Raw genomic sequence first — 15,351 nt, forward strand, 5'->3', positions numbered from 1 at the left:
GTATTATAAACAGGCACAATCTGTACTGATGATTTATACAGTTGTAGTCTGTAATGGCATATCATGCACAATGTTATCTATACTTGTCTAACATGAACATTCAGTACATGTGGTGTATTTCAAACAGGCACAGTCTGTACTGATGATTTATACAGTCGTAGTCTGTAATGGCGTATCATGCACAATGTTGCCCGTAGTTGTGTAACATGACCATTCAGTACTTGTGTATTAAAAACAGGCACAATCTGTACTGATGATTTATACAGTTGTAGTCTGTAATGGCATATCATGCACAATGTTATCTGTACTTGTGTAACAAGACCATTCAGTACATGTGTATTTCAAACAGGCACAGTCTGTACTGATGATTCATACAGTTGTAGTCTGTAATGGCGTATCATGCACAATGTTATAAGTACTTGTGTAACATGACCATTCAGTACTTGTGTATTATAAACAGGCACAATCTGTACTGATGATTTATACAGTTGTAGTCTGTAATGGCATATCATGCACAATGTTATCTATACTTGTGTAACATGAACATTCAGGACATGTGGTGTATTTCAAACAGGCACAGTCTGTACTGATGATTCATACAGTTGTAGTCTGTAATGGCGTATCATGCACAATGTTGCCCGTACTTGTGTAACATGACCATTCAGTACTTGTGTATTAAAAACAGGCACAATCTGTACTGATGATTTATACAGTTGTAGCCTGTAATGGCATATCATGCACAATGTTATGTGTACTTGTGTAACAAGACCATTCAGTACATGTGTATTTCAAACAGGCACAGTCTGTACTGATGATTCATACAGTTGTAGTCTGTAATGGCGTATCATGCACAATGTTATCTGTACTTGTGTAACAAGACCATTCAGTACATGTGTATTTCAAACAGGCACAATCTGTACTGATGATTCATACAGTTGTAGTCTGTAATGGCGTACCATGCACAATGTTGCACGTACTTGTGTAACATGACCATTCAGTACTTGAGTATTACAAACACGCCCAGTCTGTACTGATGATTCATACAGTTGTAGTCTGTAATGGCGTACCATGCACAATGTTGCACGTACTTGTGTAACATGACCAATCAGTCCTTGTGTATTTCAAACAGGCACAATCTGTACTGATGATTCATACAGTTGTAATCTGTAATGGCGTACCATGCACAATGTTGCACGTACTTGTGTAACATGACCAATCAGTACTTGAGTATTTCGAACAGGCACAGTCTGTACTGATGATTCATACAGTTGTAGTCTGTAATGGCATATCATGCACAATGTTGTCCGTACTTGTGTAACATGACTATTCAGTACATGTGGTGTATTTCAAACAGGCATAGTCTGTACTGATGATTCATATAGTTGTAGTCTGTAATGGCGTATCATGCACAATGTTGCACGTACTTGTGTAACATGACCATTCAGTACTCGAGTATTAAAAACAGGCACAGTCTGTACTGATGATTCATACAGTTGTAGTCTGTAATGACGTATCATGCACAATGTTGCACGTACTTGTGTAACATGACCATTCAGTACTTGAGTATTAAAAACAGGCACAGTCTGTACTGATGATTCATAAGTTGTAGTCTGTAATGGCGTATCATGCACAAGGTTGCACGTACTTGTGTAACATGACCATTCAGTACTTGAGTATTAAAAACAGGCACAGTCTGTACTGATGATTCATACAGTTGTAGTCTGTAATGGCGTATCATGCACAATGTTGCCCGTACTTGTGTAACATGACCATTCAGTACTTGTGTATTAAAAACAGGCACAATCTGTACTGATGATTTATACAGTTGTAGCCTGTAATGGCATATCATGCACAATGTTATGTGTACTTGTGTAACAAGACCATTCAGTACATGTGTATTTCAAACAGGCACAGTCTGTACTGATGATTCATACAGCTGTAGTCTGTAATGGCGTATCATGCACAATGTTATCTGTACTTGTGTAACAAGACCATTCAGTACATGTGTATTTCAAACAGGCACAATCTGTACTGATGATTCATACAGTTGTAGTCTGTAATGGCGTACCATGCACAATGTTGCACGTACTTGTGTAACATGACCATTCAGTACTTGAGTATTACAAACAGGCCCAGTCTGTACTGATGATTCATACAGTTGTAGTCTGTAATGGCGTATCATGCACAATGTTGCCCGTACTTGTGTAACATGACCATTCAGTACTTGTGTATTAAAAACGGGCACAATCTGTACTGATGATTTATACAGTTGTAGTCTGTAATGGCATATCATGCACAATGTTGTCCGTACTTGTGTAACAAGACCATTCAGTACATGTGTATTTCAAACAGGCATAGTCTGTGCTGATCATTCATGCAGTTGTAGTCTGTAATGGCGTATCATGCACAATGTTATAAGTACTTGTGTAACATGACCATTCAGTACATGTGTATTTCAAACAGGCAGAGTCTGTACTGATGATTCATACAGTTGTAGTATGTAATGCCGTATCATGCACAATGTTATCCGTACTTGTGTAACATGACCATTCAGTACTTGCATATTTCGAACAGGCACAGTCTGTACTGGTGATTTATACAGTTGTAGTCTGTAATGGCGTATCATGCACAATGTTGCCCGTACTTGTGTAACATGACCATTCAGTAATTGTGTATTAAAAACAGGCTCACTCTGTACTGATGATTCATACAGTTGTAGTCTGTAATGGCGTATTATGCACAATGTCATCTGTAATTGTGTAACATGACCATTCAGTGCTTGTGTATTTCAAACAGGCATAGTCTTTACTGATGATTCATACAGTTGCAGTCCGTAATGGCATATCATGCACAATGTTATCTGTACTTGTGTAACAAAACCATTCAGTACATGTGTATTTCAAACAGGCACAGTCTGTACTGATGATTCATACAGTTGTAGCCTGTAATGGCGTATCATGCACAATGTCATCTGTACTTGTGTAACATGACCTTTCAGTACACGTGTATTTCAAACAGGCATAGTCTGTACTGATGATTCATACAGTTGTAGTCTGTAATGGCGTATCATGCACAATGTTATTTGTACTTGTGTAACATGACCATTCAGTACTTGAGTATTATAAACAGGCACAATCTGTACTGATGATTTATACAGTTGTAGTCTGTAATGGCATATCATGCACAATGTAATCTATACTTGTGTAACATGAATATTCAGTACATGTGGTGTATTTCAAACAGGCACAGTCTGTACTGATGATTCATACAGTCGTAGTCTGTAATGGCGTATCATGCACAATGTTGCCCGTACTTGTGTAACATGACCATTCAGTTCTTGTGTATTAAAAACAGGCACAATCTGTACTGATGATTTATACAGTTGTAGTCTGTAATGGCATATCATGCACAATGTTATCTGTACTTGTGTAACAAGACCATTCAGTACATGTGTATTTCAAACAGGCACAGTCTGTACTGATGATTCATACGGTTGTAGTCTGTAATGGCGTATCATGCACAATGTTATAAGTACTTGTGTAACATGACCATTCAGTACTTGTGTATTATAAACAGGCACAATCTGTACTGATGATTTATACAGTTGTAGTCTGTAATGGCATATCATGCACAATGTTATCTATACTTGTGTAACATGAACATTCAGTAAATGTGGTGTATTTCAAACAGGCACAGTCTGTACTGATTATTCATACAGTTGTAGTCTGTAATGGCGCATCATGCACAATGTTATCTATACTTGTGTAACAAGAACATTCAGTACATGTGGTGTATTTCAAACAGGCACAGTCTGTACTGATGATTCATACAGTTGTAGTCTGCAATGGCGTATCATGCACAATGTTGCCCGAACTTGTGTAACATGACCATTCAGTACTTGTGTATTAAAAACAGGCATAGTCTGCATTGATGATTCATACAGTTGTAGTCTGTAATGGCGTATCATGCACAATGTTGTCTGTACTTGTGTAACATGAACATTCAGTGCTTGTGTATTTCAAACAGGCACAGTCTGTACTAATGATTCATGCAGTTGTAATCTGTAATGGCATATCATGCACAATGTTGTCCGTACTTATGTAACTTGAACATTCAGTGCTTGTGTATTTCAAACAGGCACAGTCTGTACTGATGATTCATGCAGTTGTAGTGTGTAAGTGCATATCATGCACAATGTTATCCGTACTTGTGTAACATGACCATTCTGTACTTGTGTATTTCAAACAGGCACAGTCTGTACTGATGATTCGTACTGTTGCAGTCTGTCATGGCATATCATGCACAATATTATTCGTACTTGTGTAACATAACCATTCAGTACATGTGTATTTCAAACAGGCACAGTCTGTACCGATTATTCATACAGTTGTAGTCTGTAATGTAGTATCATGCACAATGTTATCTATACTTGTGTAACATGAACATTCAGTACATGTGGTGTATTTCAAACAGGCACAGTCTGTACTGATGATTCATACAGTTGTAATCTGTAATGGCGTACCATGCACAATGTTGCACGTACTTGTGTAACATGACCAATCAGTACTTGAGTATTTCGAACAGGCACAGTCTGTACTGATGATTCATACAGTTGTAGTCTGTAATGGCATATCATGCACAATGTTGTCCGTACTTGTGTAACATGACTATTCAGTACATGTGGTGTATTTCAAACAGGCATAGTCTGTACTGATGATTCATATAGTTGTAGTCTGTAATGGCGTATCATGCACAATGTTGCACGTACTTGTGTAACATGACCATTCAGTACTTGAGTAATAAAAACAGGCACAGTCTGTACTGATGATTCATACAGTTGTAGTCTGTAATGACGTATCATGCACAATGTTGCACGTACTTGTGTAACATGACCATTCAGTACTTGAGTATTAAAAACAGGCACAGTCTGTACTGATGATTCATAAGTTGTAGTCTGTAATGGCGTATCATGCACAATGTTGCACGTACTTGTGTAACATGACCATTCAGTACTTGAGTATTAAAAACAGGCACAGTCTGTACTGATGATTCATACAGTTGTAGTCTGTAATGGCGTATCATGCACAATGTTATTTGTACTTGTGTAACATGCCCATTCAGTACATGTGTATTTCAAATAGGCACAGTCTGTACTGATTATTCATACAGTTGTAGTCTGTAATGGCGCATCATGCACAATGTTATCTATACTTGTGTAACAAGAACATTCAGTACATGTGGTGTATTTCAAACAGGCACAGTCTGTACTGATGATTCATACAGTTATAGTCTGTAATGGCGTATCATGCACAATGTTGCCCGAACTTGTGTAACATGACCATTCAGTACTTGTGTATTAAAAACAGGCATAGTCTGCATTGATGATTCATACAGTTGTAGTCTGTAATGGCGTATCATGCACAATGTTGTCTGTACTTGTGTAACATGAACATTCAGTGCTTGTGTATTTCAAACAGGCACAGTCTGTACTAATGATTCATGCAGTTGTAATCTGTAATGGCATATCATGCACAATGTTGTCCGTACTTATGTAACATGAACATTCAGTGCTTGTGTATTTCAAACAGGCACAGTCTGTACTGATGATTCATGCAGTTGTAGTGTGTAAGTGCATATCATGCACAATGTTATCCGTACTTGTGTAACATGACCATTCTGTACTTGTGTATTTCAAACAGGCACAGTCTGTACTGATGATTCGTACTGTTGCAGTCTGTCATGGCATATCATGCACAATATTATTCGTACTTGTGTAACATAACCATTCAGTACATGTGTATTTCAAACAGGCACAGTCTGTACCGATTACTCATACAGTTGTAGTCTGGAATGTAGTATCATGCACAATGTTATCTATACTTGTGTAACATGAACATTCAGTACATGTGGTGTATTTCAAACAGGCACAGTCTGTACTGATGATTCATACAGTTGTAGTCTGTAATGGCGTATCATGCACAATGTTATCTGTACTTGTGTAACAAGACCATTCAGTACATGTGTATTTCAAACAGGCATAGTCTGTGCTGATCATTCATGCAGTTGTAGTCTGTAATGGCGTATCATGCACAATGTTATAAGTACTTGTGTAACATGACCATTCAGTACATGTGTATTTCAAACAGGCATAGTCTGTGCTGATGATTCATGCAGTTGTAGTCTGTAATGGCGTATCATGCACAATGTCATCTGTACTTGTGTAACATGACCTTTCAGTACACGTGTATTTCAAACAGGCATAGTCTGTACTGATGATTCATACAGTTGTAGTCTGTAATGGCGTATCTTGCACAATGTTATTTGTACTTGTGTAACATGACCATTCAGTACTTGTGTATTATAAACAGGCACAATCTGTACTGATGATTTATACAGTTGTAGTCTGTAATGGCATATCATGCACAATGTTATCTATACTTGTGTAACATGAACATTCAGTACATGTGGTGTATTTCAAACAGGCACAGTCTGTACTGATGATTCATACAGTCGTAGTCTGTAATGGCGTATCATGCACAATGTTATCTGTACTTGTGTAACATGAACATTCAGTACATGTGTATTTCAAACAGGCACAGTCTGTACTGATGATTCATACAGTTGTAGTCTGTAATGGCGTATCATGCACAATGTTGCCCGTACTTGTGTAACATGACCATTCAGTACTTGTGTATTAAAAACAGGCACAATCTGTACTGATGATTTATACAGTTGTAGCCTGTAATGGCATATCATGCACAATGTTATGTGTACTTGTGTAACAAGACCATTCAGTACATGTGTATTTCAAACAGGCACAGTCTGTACTGATGATTCATACAGTTGTAGTCTGTAATGGCGTATCATGCACAATGTTATCTGTACTTGTGTAACAAGACCATTCAGTACATGTGTATTTCAAACAGGCACAATCTGTACTGATGATTCATACAGTTGTAGTCTGTAATGGCGTACCATGCACAATGTTGCACGTACTTGTGTAACATGACCATTCAGTACTTGAGTATTACAAACAGGCCCAGTCTGTACTGATGATTCATACAGTTGTAGTCTGTAATGGCGTACCATGCACAATGTTGCACGTACTTGTGTAACATGACCAATCAGTACTTGTGTATTTCAAACAGGCACAGTCTGTACTGATGATTCATACAGTTGTAATCTGTAATGGCGTACCATGCACAATGTTGCACGTACTTGTGTAACATGACCAATCAGTACTTGAGTATTTCGAACAGGCACAGTCTGTACTGATGATTCATACAGTTGTAGTCTGTAATGGCATATCATGCACAATGTTGTCCGTACTTGTGTAACATGACTATTCGGTACATGTGGTGTATTTCAAACAGGCATAGTCTGTACTGATGATTCATATAGTTGTAGTCTGTAATGGCGTATCATGCACAATGTTGCACGTACTTGTGTAACATGACCATTCAGTACTTGAGTATTAAAAACAGGCACAGTCTGTACTGATGATTCATACAGTTGTAGTCTGTAATGACGTATCATGCACAATGTTGCACGTACTTGTGTAACATGACCATTCAGTACTTGAGTATTAAAAACAGGCACAGTCTGTACTGATGATTCATAAGTTGTAGTCTGTAATGGCGTATCATGCACAATGTTGCACGTACTTGTGTAACATGACCATTCAGTACTTGAGTATTAAAAACAGGCACATTTTGTACTGATGATTCATACAGTTGTAGTCTGTAATGGCGTATCATGCACAATGTTATTTGTACTTGTGTAACATGCCCATTCAGTACATGTGTATTTCAAATAGGCACAGTCTGTACTGATTATTCATACAGTTGTAGTCTGTAATGGCGCATCATGCACAATGTTATCTATACTTGTGTAACAAGAACATTCAGTACATGTGGTGTATTTCAAACAGGCACAGTCTGTACTGATGATTCATACAGTTGTAGTCTGTAATGGCGTATCATGCACAATGTTGCCCGAACTTGTGTAACATGACCATTCAGTACTTGTGTATTAAAAACAGGCATAGTCTGCATTGATGATTCATACAGTTGTAGTCTGTAATGGCGTATCATGCACAATGTTGTCTGTACTTGTGTAACATGACCATTCAGTACTTGTGTATTAAAAACAGGCATAGTCTGCATTGATGATTCATACAGTTGTAGTCTGTAATGGCCTATCATGCACAATGTTGTCTGTACTTGTGTAACATGAACATTCAGTGCTTGTGTATTTCAAACAGGCACAGTCTGTACTAATGATTCATGCAGTTGTAATCTGTAATGGCATATCATGCACAATGTTGTCCGTACTTATGTAACTTGAACATTCAGTGCTTGTGTATTTCAAACAGGCACAGTCTGTACTGATGATTCATGCAGTTGTAGTGTGTAAGTGCATATCATGCACAATGTTATCCGTACTTGTGTAACATGACCATTCTGTACTTGTGTATTTCAAACAGGCACAGTCTGTACTGATGATTCGTACTGTTGCAGTCTGTCATGGCATATCATGCACAATATTATTCGTACTTGTGTAACATAACCATTCAGTACATGTGTATTTCAAACAGGCACAGTCTGTACCGATTATTCATACAGTTGTAGTCTGTAATGTAGTATCATGCACAATGTTATCTATACTTGTGTAACATGAACATTCAGTACATGTGGTGTATTTCAAACAGGCACAGTCTGTACTGATGATTCATACAGTTGTAATCTGTAATGGCGTACCATGCACAATGTTGCATGTACTTGTGTAACATGACCAATCAGTACTTGAGTATTTCGAACAGGCACAGTCTGTACTGATGATTCATACAGTTGTAGTCTGTAATGGCATATCATGCACAATGTTGTCCGTACTTGTGTAACATGACTATTCAGTACATGTGGTGTATTTCAAACAGGCATAGTCTGTACTGATGATTCATATAGTTGTAGTCTGTAATGGCGTATCATGCACAATGTTGCACGTACTTGTGTAACATGACCATTCAGTACTTGAGTATTAAAAACAGGCACAGTCTGTACTGATGATTCATACAGTTGTAGTCTGTAATGACGTATCATGCACAATGTTGCACGTACTTGTGTAACATGACCATTCAGTACTTGAGTATTAAAAACAGGCACAGTCTGTACTGATGATTCATAAGTTGTAGTCTGTAATGGCGTATCATGCACAATGTTGCACGTACTTGTGTAACATGACCATTCAGTACTTGAGTATTAAAAACAGGCACAGTCTGTACTGATGATTCATACAGTTCTAGTCTGTAATGGCGTATCATGCACAATGTTATTTGTACTTGTGTAACATGCCCATTCAGTACATGTGTATTTCAAATAGGCACAGTCTGTACTGATTATTCATACAGTTGTAGTCTGTAATGGCGCATCATGCACAATGTTATCTATACTTGTGTAACAAGAACATTCAGTACATGTGGTGTATTTCAAACAGGCACAGTCTGTACTGATGATTCATACAGTTGTAGTCTGTAATGGCGTATCATGCACAATGTTGCCCGAACTTGTGTAACATGACCATTCAGTACTTGTGTATTAAAAACAGGCATAGTCTGCATTGATGATTCATACAGTTGTAGTCTGTAATGGCGTATCATGCACAATGTTGTCTGTACTTGTGTAACATGAACATTCAGTGCTTGTGTATTTCAAACAGGCACAGTCTGTACTAATGATTCATGCAGTTGTAATCTGTAATGGCATATCATGCACAATGTTGTCCGTACTTATGTAACATGAACATTCAGTGCTTGTGTATTTCAAACAGGCACAGTCTGTACTGATGATTCATGCAGTTGTAGTGTGTAAGTGCATATCATGCACAATGTTATCCGTACTTGTGTAACATGACCATTCTGTACTTGTGTATTTCAAACAGGCACAGTCTGTACTGATGATTCGTACTGTTGCAGTCTGTCATGGCATATCATGCACAATATTATTCGTACTTGTGTAACATAACCATTCAGTACATGTGTATTTCAAACAGGCACAGTCTGTACCGATTATTCATACAGTTGTAGTCTGTAATGTAGTATCATGCACAATGTTATCTATACTTGTGTAACATGAACATTCAGTACATGTGGTGTATTTCAAACAGGCACAGTCTGTGCTGATCATTCATGCAGTTGTAGTCTGTAATGGCGTATCATGCACAATGTTATAAGTACTTGTGTAACATGACCATTCAGTACATGTGTATTTCAAACAGGCATAGTCTGTGCTGATGATTCATGCAGTTGTAGTCTGTAATGGCGTATCATGCACAATGTCATCTGTACTTGTGTAACATGACCTTTCAGTACACGTGTATTTCAAACAGGCATAGTCTGTACTGATGATTCATACAGTTGTAGTCTGTAATGGCGTATCTTGCACAATGTTATTTGTACTTGTGTAACATGACCATTCAGTACTTGTGTATTATAAACAGGCACAATCTGTACTGATGATTTATACAGTTGTAGTCTGTAATGGCATATCATGCACAATGTTATCTATACTTGTGTAACATGAACATTCAGTACATGTGGTGTATTTCAAACAGGCACAGTCTGTACTGATGATTCATACAGTCGTAGTCTGTAATGGCGTATCATGCACAATGTTATCTGTACTTGTGTAACATGAACATTCAGTACATGTGTATTTCAAACAGGCACAGTCTGTACTGATGATTCATACAGTTGTAGTCTGTAATGGCGTATCATGCACAATGTTGCCCGTACTTGTGTAACATGACCATTCAGTACTTGTGTATTAAAAACAGGCACAATCTGTACTGATGATTTATACAGTTGTAGCCTGTAATGGCATATCATGCACAATGTTATGTGTACTTGTGTAACAAGACCATTCAGTACATGTGTATTTCAAACATGCACAGTCTGTACTGATGATTCATACAGTTGTAGTCTGTAATGGCGTATCATGCACAATGTTATCTGTACTTGTGTAACAAGACCATTCAGTACATGTGTATTTCAAACAGGCACAATCTGTACTGATGATTCATACAGTTGTAGTCTGTAATGGCGTACCATGCACAATGTTGCACGTACTTGTGTAACATGACCATTCAGTACTTGAGTATTACAAACAGGCCCAGTCTGTACTGATGATTCATACAGTTGTAGTCTGTAATGGCGTACCATGCACAATGTTGCACGTACTTGTGTAACATGACCAATCAGTACTTGTGTATTTCAAACAGGCACAGTCTGTACTGATGATTCATACAGTTGTAATCTGTAATGGCGTACCATGCACAATGTTGCACGTACTTGTGTAACATGACCAATCAGTACTTGAGTATTTCGAACAGGCACAGTCTGTACTGATGATTCATACAGTTGTAGTCTGTAATGGCATATCATGCACAATGTTGTCCGTACTTGTGTAACATGACTATTCAGTACATGTGGTGTATTTCAAACAGGCATAGTCTGTACTGATGATTCATATAGTTGTAGTCTGTAATGGCGTATCATGCACAATGTTGTCCGTACTTATGTAACATGAACATTCAGTGCTTGTGTATTTCAAACAGGCACAGTCTGTACTGATGATTCATGCAGTTGTAGTGTGTAAGTGCATATCATGCACAATGTTATCCGTACTTGTGTAACATGACCATTCTGTACTTGTGTATTTCAAACAGGCACAGTCTGTACTGATGATTCGTACTGTTGCAGTCTGTCATGGCATATCATGCACAATATTATTCGTACTTGTGTAACATAACCATTCAGTACATGTGTATTTCAAACAGGCACAGTCTGTACCGATTATTCATACAGTTGTAGTCTGTAATGTAGTATCATGCACAATGTTATCTATACTTGTGTAACATGAACATTCAGTACATGTGGTGTATTTCAAACAGGCACAGTCTGTGCTGATCATTCATGCAGTTGTAGTCTGTAATGGCGTATCATGCACAATGTTATAAGTACTTGTGTAACATGACCATTCAGTACATGTGTATTTCAAACAGGCATAGTCTGTGCTGATGATTCATGCAGTTGTAGTCTGTAATGGCGTATCATGCACAATGTCATCTGTACTTGTGTAACATGACCTTTCAGTACACGTGTATTTCAAACAGGCATAGTCTGTACTGATGATTCATACAGTTGTAGTCTGTAATGGCGTATCTTGCACAATGTTATTTGTACTTGTGTAACATGACCATTCAGTACTTGTGTATTATAAACAGGCACAATCTGTACTGATGATTTATACAGTTGTAGTCTGTAATGGCATATCATGCACAATGTTATCTATACTTGTGTAACATGAACATTCAGTACATGTGGTGTATTTCAAACAGGCACAGTCTGTACTGATGATTCATACAGTCGTAGTCTGTAATGGCGTATCATGCACAATGTTATCTGTACTTGTGTAACATGAACATTCAGTACATGTGTATTTCAAACAGGCACAGTCTGTACTGATGATTCATACAGTTGTAGTCTGTAATGGCGTATCATGCACAATGTTGCCCGTACGTGTGTAACATGACCATTCAGTACTTGTGTATTAAAAAGAGGCACAATCTGTACTGATGATTTATACAGTTGTAGCCTGTAATGGCATATCATGCACAATGTTATGTGTACTTGTGTAACAAGACCATTCAGTACATGTGTATTTCAAACATGCACAGTCTGTACTGATGATTCATACAGTTGTAGTCTGTAATGGCGTATCATGCACAATGTTATCTGTACTTGTGTAACAAGACCATTCAGTACATGTGTATTTCAAACAGGCACAATCTGTACTGATGATTCATACAGTTGTAGTCTGTAATGGCGTACCATGCACAATGTTGCACGTACTTGTGTAACATGACCATTCAGTACTTGAGTATTACAAACAGGCCCAGTCTGTACTGATGATTCATACAGTTGTAGTCTGTAATGGCGTACCATGCACAATGTTGCACGTACTTGTGTAACATGACCAATCAGTACTTGTGTATTTCAAACAGTCACAGTCTGTACTGATGATTCATACAGTTGTAATCTGTAATGGCGTACCATGCACAATGTTGCACGTACTTGTGTAACATGACCAATCAGTACTTGAGTATTTCGAACAGGCACAGTCTGTACTGATGATTCATACAGTTGTAGTCTGTAATGGCATATCATGCACAATGTTGTCCGTACTTGTGTAACATGACTATTCAGTACATGTGGTGTATTTCAAACAGGCATAGTCTGTACTGATGATTCATATAGTTGTAGTCTGTAATGGCGTATCATGCACAATGTTGCACGTACTTGTGTAACATGACCATTCAGTACTTGAGTATTAAAAACAGGCACAGTCTGTACTGATGATTCATAAAGTTGTAGTCTGTAATGACGTATCATGCACAATGTTGCACGTACTTGTGTAACATGACCATTCAGTACTTGAGTATTAAAAACAGGCACAGTCTGTACTGATGATTCATAAGTTGTAGTCTGTAATGGCGTATCATGCACAATGTTGCACGTACTTGTGTAACATGACCATTCAGTACTTTAGTATTAAAAACAGGCACAGTCTGTACTGATGATTCATACAGTTGTAGTCTGTAATGGCGTATCATGCACAATGTTATTTGTACTTGTGTAACATGCCCATTCAGTACATGTGTATTTCAAATAGGCACAGTCTGTACTGATTATTCATACAGTTGTAGTCTGTAATGGCGCATCATGCACAATGTTATCTATACTTGTGTAACAAGAACATTCAGTACATGTGGTGTATTTCAAACAGGCACAGTCTGTACTGATGATTCATACAGTTGTAGTCTGTAATGGCGTATCATGCACAATGTTGCCCGAACTTGTGTAACATGACCATTCAGTACTTGTGTATTAAAAACAGGCATAGTCTGCATTGATGATTCATACAGTTGTAGTCTGTAATGGCGTATCATGCACAATGTTGTCTGTACTTGTGTAACATGAACATTCAGTGCTTGTGTATTTCAAACAGGCACAGTCTGTACTAATGATTCATGCAGTTGTAATCTGTAATGGCATATCATGCACAATGTTGTCCGTACTTATGTAACATGAACATTCAGTGCTTGTGTATTTCAAACAGGCACAGTCTGTACTGATGATTCATGCAGTTGTAGTGTGTAAGTGCATATCATGCACAATGTTATCCGTACTTGTGTAACATGACCATTCTGTACTTGTGTATTTCAAACAGGCACAGTCTGTACTGATGATTCGTACTGTTGCAGTCTGTCATGGCATATCATGCACAATATTATTCGTACTTGTGTAACATAACCATTCAGTACATGTGTATTTCAAACAGGCACAGTCTGTACCGATTATTCATACAGTTGTAGTCTGTAATGTAGTATCATGCACAATGTTATCTATACTTGTGTAACATGAACATTCAGTACATGTGGTGTATTTCAAACAGGCACAGTCTGTACTGATGATTCATACAGTTGTAGTCTGTAATGGCGTATCATGCACAATGTTATCTGTACTTGTGTAACAAGACCATTCAGTACATGTGTATTTCAAACAGGCATAGTCTGTGCTGATCATTCATGCAGTTGTAGTCTGTAATGGCGTATCATGCACAATGTTATAAGTACTTGTGTAACATGACCATTCAGTACATGTGTATTTCAAACAGGCATAGTCTGTGCTGATGATTCATGCAGTTGTAGTCTGTAATGGCGTATCATGCACAATGTCATCTGTACTTGTGTAACATGACCTTTCAGTACACGTGTATTTCAAACAGGCATAGTCTGTACTGATGATTCATACAGTTGTAGTCTGTAATGGCGTATCTTGCACAATGTTATTTGTACTTGTGTAACATGACCATTCAGTACTTGTGTATTATAAACAGGCACAATCTGTACTGATGATTTATACAGTTGTAGTCTGTAATGGCATATCATGCACAATGTTATCTATACTTGTGTAACATGAACATTCAGTACATGTGGTGTATTTCAAACAGGCACAGTCTGTACTGATGATTCATACAGTCGTAGTCTGTAATGGCGTATCATGCACAATGTTGCCCGTACTTGTGTAACATGACCATTCAGTACTTGTGTATTAAAAACAGGCACAATCTGTACTGATGATTTATACAGTTGTAGTCTGTAATGGCATATCATGCACAATGTTATGTGTACTTGTGTAACAAGACCATTCAGTACATGTGTATTTCAAACAGGCACAGTCTGTACTGATGATTCATACAGTTGTAGTCTGTAATGGCGTATCATGCACAATGT

Source organism: Saccoglossus kowalevskii, chromosome 16 (assembly GCF_978046115.1).
Source record: "Saccoglossus kowalevskii chromosome 16, keSacKowa6.1, whole genome shotgun sequence".
Lineage (NCBI taxonomy): Eukaryota > Metazoa > Hemichordata > Enteropneusta > Harrimaniidae > Saccoglossus > Saccoglossus kowalevskii.